Here is a 7,811-nt window from a genome sequence, read left to right on the forward strand (position 1 = left end):
GAAGTGGGCGGGCATCGGGAGGCCACTATGGCACGGGGCAAGCACTATGGGCAGTCTATCTGAAGTGTACCTGGCGTATAAGACGACCTCCCACTTGGAGGCATATTTTTCAGGGCCAAAAAATCGTCTTATACGCCGGCAAATACGGTATGTTCATTTCATGGTTAATTTTCTCACTAGTTTTGAAATTTTGAGCTGATCACTTAAGATGTATTGCATTTTTCTTATGTATTTTATACATGAATTGAAGGTATATTTTACTAAATGTATTATATTGTATTAGAAATTCTAGGAATCAAAGGGTAAGAAAATAAAATCAGACATAAAAGAAATGCCTAGGGATGCTATCATAGTGTGGAGAGGAAAAGCCTCTCTGAGATGTGACATTGGGCCAAGGCCACCAGAAAGTGGAAGCAGCCTTGGGGTGTTGCAAGGAAGACTGCTCCAGGAGACGGACAAAGGGGACAGAAAGTGCAAAGGTGCTCACGTTAGAAAACTTTGGCAGCTCAATGAATAGCTAAAGGGTCAATGTCACTGCCATAGAATGTGCATGGGACAAAGTGAAATAAGAAGTTGCCAGAGGTCTGTCCATGTAAGGTCCTACCCAAATAGGGCAAATAATAGATTTGGGTTTTATTCTAAATGTGATGAGAAGCCAGATAGAAATTTTGAGCAGGGGAGTGTCATAATCTGATGTGTTAAAAAAAAAATTATTCTGCCTACTGGCTCGGAAATAGACAGTAGAGTTAGTTATGAAGAGAAGAGTAGAAGCCCCAAAACTGGTGAGGAAGCATTCCTCCTTCCACAACACAATTCCTTTTAAAATTTAATGAGCATTATCCTAAATATGCATCTTTACCATTTAACATATAACATATAGAACGGCTATCATTTCCTCTGCTAAAAAAGATTTAACTTTTCTACCTTATCTTCCATCATTACTGATTTGTCAATAAGCAAATTCCAGTTTAGAAATCACTTTGAGATCCAAATAAAAATCTACTACTGCTTCTGCAACTCTAAGGCATGTATTTTAAATCATTTGTTTAACAAAAACCTTTCAGGGGTTTGAATTGTTTGAGCAAATTAACTTCCTTTCAATGTTGTTGTCTTTTTGTTTCTCCCTTAGATATAAAGAGAATGCTATGAAACTATCGAGAATTCACCATGATCAGCCAATGAAACCCCTGGATCGAGCAGTCTTCTGGATCGAGTTTGTCATGCACCACAAAGGAGACAAACACCTGCGGCCAGCCTCCTATGACCTCAACTGGTTCCAGTACCACTCTTTGGATGTGATTGGGTTTCTGCTGGCCTGTGTGGCAATCACTGTATTTGTCATCACAAAATGTTGTCTGTTTTGTTGCCAGAAGTTTGCTAAAACAGAAAAGAGAGAAAAGAGGGAGTAGTTGTATCTGAACTGAGGCTAGTGTGCCTCACAGATGGGACTCCTCCAGAATAATCCAGCAAGTTGTGAAGTAAGGATCCCTTCCTCCTGTGACAGAACAATGTTTCACCATTCAGCTTGTCAATTCAAAATTTGTTTTCAAGTGATTTCTTACCTATTTAAGAGTTAGAGAAATACGTCATGCCAGAGATACAAGCTGGCAAAAACTTAATAACAAACCATAGGTTTATATTGAAATTTACAGCTCTAATTTACAAGCAATACCAAAAAATAATTATTGAATTTAACAATGTATGAACACAGAAACATTAAAAAGTCTACTCATAGTAGACATATTATTTTGCAGATACTCAGAATATTTTAACTTCATTTTGGTGCAGAAGTTTGTAGATTTAACTTATTTTTTTCCCCCTAAGATTTGTATTGGGGAATTGGGAAGGGGAACAGCCAAGTTATTGTCCTTCAATCTTAGTTGTGGGAGGGCACAGCTAGCTCAGATCCAAGTCCAGTCGCCATCCGGCTACCCATTGGCAGCTTGCGGCCCCTCAGCTCAAGGTGCCATGTTCAATCTTAGTTGCAGGTGGGCATAGTCTACCATCCCATGTGGGAGTCGAACCAGAAACCATGTTGCTAAGAGCGCATGCTCTAACTACTAAGCTACCCGGCCGCCCATTGGCAGCTCGTGGCTGCTCAGCTCAAGGTGCCGTGTTCAATCTTAGTTGTGGGCATAGCCACCATCGAACAGGCAGTCTTGTTAAGAGCACATGCTCTCACCAGCTGAGCCATCCTGTTACCTGTTGGTAAGCTCAGTGGCAGCTCAGCTCGGGCACAGCTCACTGGCCCATGTGGGAATCAAACCAGCAACCCTGTTGCTCAGAGCTCGTACTCTTAACCAACTGAGCCACTCGGCCAGGCCCTGTAGCTTTAACTTTTGCTAAGGAAACTATTCAGTCATTGGAATTCTGTAAATAGATTCACCCTTCCATTTCATTTTGGGAGACCAGTAATGCCCCTTGGCTTTTACTGTGCATCTAGCCTCAGCATCATTTGTTACCTAAAGACATGGCAAGTTGTTTGCCTTCATCCAGTTTAAGTTATTTCCCAATGGAATGTTTGTTGAATTACAAATATAACAGCTGCTACCTGCTTCCTATTATACAATAAAATTGAGCTATTTGTGAAAGTCTTGATTCCACAAATTAATTCTCTTTTCCTCATGTCCTTTAAAAATATTCACCTGGTTGTTTTCACTCTCATTTTCAGCCTTTGATAATGGATGTAAAGTCTCAATTCTAGATTCAGATAATATAAAACCTGTACTCTAAAGGGACTTGCTAAATTTTCATTCTCTCCAAATGTGTGTGTTTGTGTGTGTGTGTGTGTGTGTGTGTGTGTGTGTGTGTGTGTGTGTGTGTACTTCTTTCAAAACAAGACAACATCACTTAGCTAGTCACAGATATGGGGTGAAATTCAATGTTTTTTTGAATACAATTTTAAATAATGACTATTATTCTATATAACCATACTAGATCAGCATGTCTCATTCTTTTGCCTTTCTTCAGGACACTATTGCCCCATTCCTCCCATAACTCTTACATATAAACATTAAATCTTTTGTTATGACAAAAAATAATATAATCATCATTTTTATTAAAACCTGGGCACACTCTGACTGACATAATCAGCAACAATAATGAAAATACAAAAATTACATAAATACTATGGAAAATAGGTAAATCAATTCAAAGGAACCTGAAGGCCCTCCTGAAACCTGCACATCAGGACAGCACTTTACAATTCAAGTGGTCCAGAATAAGAAAAGCATTTATTGGTCTTTATTGGTCAAGAAGATCACTATCAAAGTCTTCCAACAAACATTCTCCAGCCAAAGGCATGAAATTTATTTAAAAACAAATTAAACTATGATGCTAGGGGAATTACAGAAAAAATTTACTACCGAATTTCTCATACCACTTCTCTAGATAAATGACATTTTTAAAAGAAAAATAGAATATGGTGCCATAGTATATATTATTATTAAACCATACATTTAGGCTTAAATAATTTACCTCAAATCTATCCTGCAACACAAATAACAGAAAAGTATTCGTATTAATTGTATAGTGAGAACTACAAATCTCCACCAAAAGTCAAACAACCCAAACACCATCTGTGATAATAGATGATGGACATGAACAGCAAGTTCACAGAAGTAAAATGGACAATAACATATAAAAGATGACAAAGGTCACTGGTGCTTCAGGAAATGGAAACTAAGTCATTAAATTATTTCCCTACAGGTAATTTGCCAAACAATTAATCTAGTGAAATTATTTTTAAGGAAATACAATGTGGAAATACCCTATGCCTCAGCTTCCCCACCAGTGAAACGCAGATAAACTAATGGTAATAACTACCTCTTGGGGTTGTTGAAAGGGGGAATGTTTTAACATTGTAAAGCACTAAAAATAATTGCTATATATTGAAAATTGTAATTTGCATTACCATTTAAATGCATAGAAAAATTTCTACAATTATTTTTTTTAATTTATTTTTTTTATTAGTTTCAGGTGTACAAACCAATGTGATATTCTTTTCACCCCTCACAAAGTGACAACCCCTCTGCCCCCATCTACTGTCCCCTTACCCCCAATATCATACATATCTATTACAATTCCATTGACTCCATTCCCACACTATACTCCACATCCTGTGACTATATGTATATAAAATTATAGTTGACATATAATATTATTCAACATCAGCTTCAGATATACAGTGCAGTGGTCAGGCCTCTATACCATCTATGAAGTGGTCTCCCTAACAAGACATGAGTCCATCTGGCCCCCTAAAAAATATTTACATTATTGATTATATTCCCCAAACTGTCTTTTCTATTCCTGAGGCAATATTGTAGTTACCAATTTATGCTGTGTCGTCCCTTCCCCTTCTCCGTCATCCCCACCACCGTCCAACCTTGCAATTATCAGTTTTTCCTCTGTGTCTCTGAGACTATTTCTGTTTACTTTGCTCGTTCATTGTTTTTTAGATTCCACATATAAGTTATATTTGGTATTTGTCTTTCTCTGACTTATTTTACTTAGCATAATGTTGTCTAGGTTCATCCATATCGTTGCAAATAGTATGATTTCATTCTTCTTTATAGCTGAGTAATTCTCCATTGTGTAAATGTACCACTGGATTAGTCATCTACCGATGGGCATTTCAATTGTTTCCAAGTCTTGGCTATTATAAATAGTGCTGCAATGAACATAGGGGAGCATATATTTTTTCGGATTAGTGTCTTGGGTTTTTTGGGTAAATACCTAAGAGTGGAATTGCTGGGTCATAAGGCAGTTCCATTTCCAGTTTTTTGAGATACCGCCATACTAATTTCCATAGTGGCTGCACCAATCTGCAATCCCACCAACAGTGCACTAGGGTTCCCTTTTCCCTACAATGTCTCCAGCACTTGTTGTTTGTTGATTTATTGATGATAGCCATTCTGACCAGGGTAAGGTGGTATCTCATTGTGGTTTTTATTTGCATTTCCCTAATGATTAGTGAGGTTGAACATTTTTTCATATGCCTGTTGGCCATCTGTATGTCCTCTTTAGAGAAAGGTCTCTTCATATCCTCTGCCTATTTTTTAATTGGGTTGTTTTTTTGGTGTTGAGTTGCATGAGTGTTTTATGAATTTTTAATATTAACCCCTTATCAGATATATCGTTGACAAATATTTCTCTCATTCAGTAGGCTTCCTTTTAGTTTTATTGATGGTTTTCTTTGTTGTGAAAAACTTTAAAGTTTGATGTAATCCCATATGTTCATTTTTTCTTTTACTTCCCTTGCCCACAGGAATTTATGTATCAGTAAAAACATCACTCAGGGTAATGTCTTCAAATTTACTCCCTATATTTTTTTCTAGAGTTTATGGTTTCAGGTCTTACATTTAAGTCTTTAACCCATTTTGAATTTGTTCTTGTATATGGCGTAAGGAGGTGGTCCAGTTTCATTTTTTGCATGTGTCAGTCCAATTTTCCCAGCACCATTTATTAAATAGACTATCTTTAGCCCAATGTAAATTCTTGCTTCCATTGTCATAGACTAACTGTCCGTGTATGCCTGGATTTAATTCTGGGCTCTCTATTTTGTTCCATTGATCTATGTGCCTGTTTTTATGCCAGTACCATTCTGTTTTGATTACTGTAGCCTTGTAGTACATTTTAATGTCTGGTAGCATAATACCCCTGAGTTTGTTCTTATTTCTCAGGATTGCCATTGCTATTCGGGATCTTTTATGGTTCCATATAAATTTTTATTTTCTATTTCTGTGAAAAATGCCCTTGGTAGTTTGATAGGAATTGTATTGAAAATATGTATTGCTTTAGGCAGTATAGACATTTTAACTATATTAATTCTTCCTATCCATGATCCTGGTAGGTGTTTCCATTTATTTGTATCTTCTTTTATTTCTTTCTTCAGTGTCTTACAGTTTTTTGAGTACAGGTCTTTTACTTCTTTGGTTAAATTTATTCCTAAGTATTTTATAGTTCTTGAAGCAATTGTAAATGGGACTGTTTTCTTAATTTCTCTTTCTGATAGTTTATTATTGGTATATACAAATGCAACTGATTCCTGAATATTGATTTTGTATCCTGCTACCTTACTGAATTCGTCTATCAGTTCCAATTGTTTTTTGATGGAGTCTTTGGGGTTCTCTAAATACAGTATCATGTCATCTGCGTATAATGACAGTTTTACTTCCTCCTTACAGATTTGGATGCCTTTTATTTCTTTTTCTTGTCTAATTGCTGTGGCTACAACTTCCAGAACTATGTTGAATAAAAGTGGAGAAAGTGGACAGCCTTGTCTTGTTACTGATCTTAAGGGGAATGGTTTTAGCTTTTCCCCAGTAAGTATGATGTTAGCTGTGGGTTTATCATATATGGCCTTACTATGTTGAGATATGATCCCTCATTTCCCACTTTGCTAAGAGTATCATGAATGGCTGCTGTATTTTGTCAAATGTTTTTTCTGCATCTATTGCTATGACCATATGCTTTTTATTTTTCATTTTGTTGATGTGGTGTATCACATTAATTTGTGGATATTGAACAAACCTTGCATACTAGGGATGAAATCCACTTAATCATGGTGTATAATCTTCTTAATGTATGGCTGAATTATGTTTGCTAATATTTTGTTGAGGATTTTTGCATCTATGTTCATCAGGGATATCGGCCTATAGCTTTCCTTTTTTGTACTGTCTTTGTTTGGTTTTGGAATCAGGGTGATAGTGCCTTCATAGAAAGAGTTTGGGAGCCTTCCCTCCTTCTGGATTTTTTGCAATAGTTTAAGAAGAATAAGTGATAATTCTTTTTTGACTATTTGGTAAAATTCACTTGTGAATCCATCTGGTCCAGGGCTTTTGTTTGTTGAGAGCTTGTTGATTACTGATTCAATTTCCTTGGTAGTAATCAGTCTATTCAGATTTTCTATTTCTTCTTCAGTTAGCTTTGGAAGGTTGTATGATTCTAGAAAATTATCCATTTCTTCCAGATTGTCAAATTTGTTGGCATACAGTTGCGCATAATAATTTCTTACTTTTTTTTTGTATTTCTGTGGTGTCTGTTGTCACTTCACTTCTTTCATTTGATTTTATTAGTTTGAGTCCTCTTTTTTTGATGAGTCTGGCTAGAGGTTTGTCAATTTTGTTTATCTTCTCAAAAAACCAGCTCTTGGTTTCATTGATCTTTTGTATTGTTTTTCTGGTCTCTATTTCATTTATTTCCGCTCTGGTCTTTATTATCTCCTTTCTTGTACTCCCTTTGGGCTTATTTTGCTGTTCTTTTTTCAGTTCCCTGAGGTGTAAGGATAACCTGTTGATATTTTTCTTGCTTCTTTAGATAGGCCTGCTCTGCTGTGAACTTCCCTCTTAGGACTGCTTTCGCTACATCCCAGAGATTTTGGGTTGTGGTGTTTTCGTTTTCGTTTGTCTTGAGGTATCTTTTGACTTCTTCCTTGATCTCATTTTTGACCCACTCGCTACTTAGTAGCATGTTATTCAGCCTCCATGTATTTGTGTGCTTTCTGGATTTCTTATGATTGATTTCTAGTTTCATAGCATTATGGTCAGAGAAGATGCTTGATATTTCAATCTTCTTAAATTTATTGAGACTGGTTTTGTGGCCTAACATGTGGTCTATCTTGAAAAATGTTCCATGTGTAATTGAGAATGTATATTCTGTAGCTTTGGGGTGAAATGCTCTAAAAATATGTTAAATCCAGCTCGTCTAATGTGTCATGTAAGGTTGCTGTTTCCACACTGATTTTCTGTCTGGAGGATCTGTCTATTGGTGACAACGGGGTGTTGAAGTTCCCTATGATAGTGTTACTGTTG

The 7,811-nt window shown here is 36.4% G+C and overlaps 1 pseudogene; it reads left to right on the forward strand.

Moving 5' to 3' along the window:
* Positions 1-1,586, forward strand: part of LOC109376186 (UDP-glucuronosyltransferase 2B31-like) — a 6,870-nt pseudogene extending 5,284 nt beyond the window's left edge.
* The last annotated feature ends 6,225 nt before the right edge of the window (positions 1,587-7,811 follow it).

Source organism: Hipposideros armiger, unplaced genomic scaffold, assembly GCF_001890085.2.
Source record: "Hipposideros armiger isolate ML-2016 unplaced genomic scaffold, ASM189008v1 scaffold_1059, whole genome shotgun sequence".
In the NCBI taxonomy this organism is placed as follows: domain Eukaryota; kingdom Metazoa; phylum Chordata; class Mammalia; order Chiroptera; family Hipposideridae; genus Hipposideros; species Hipposideros armiger.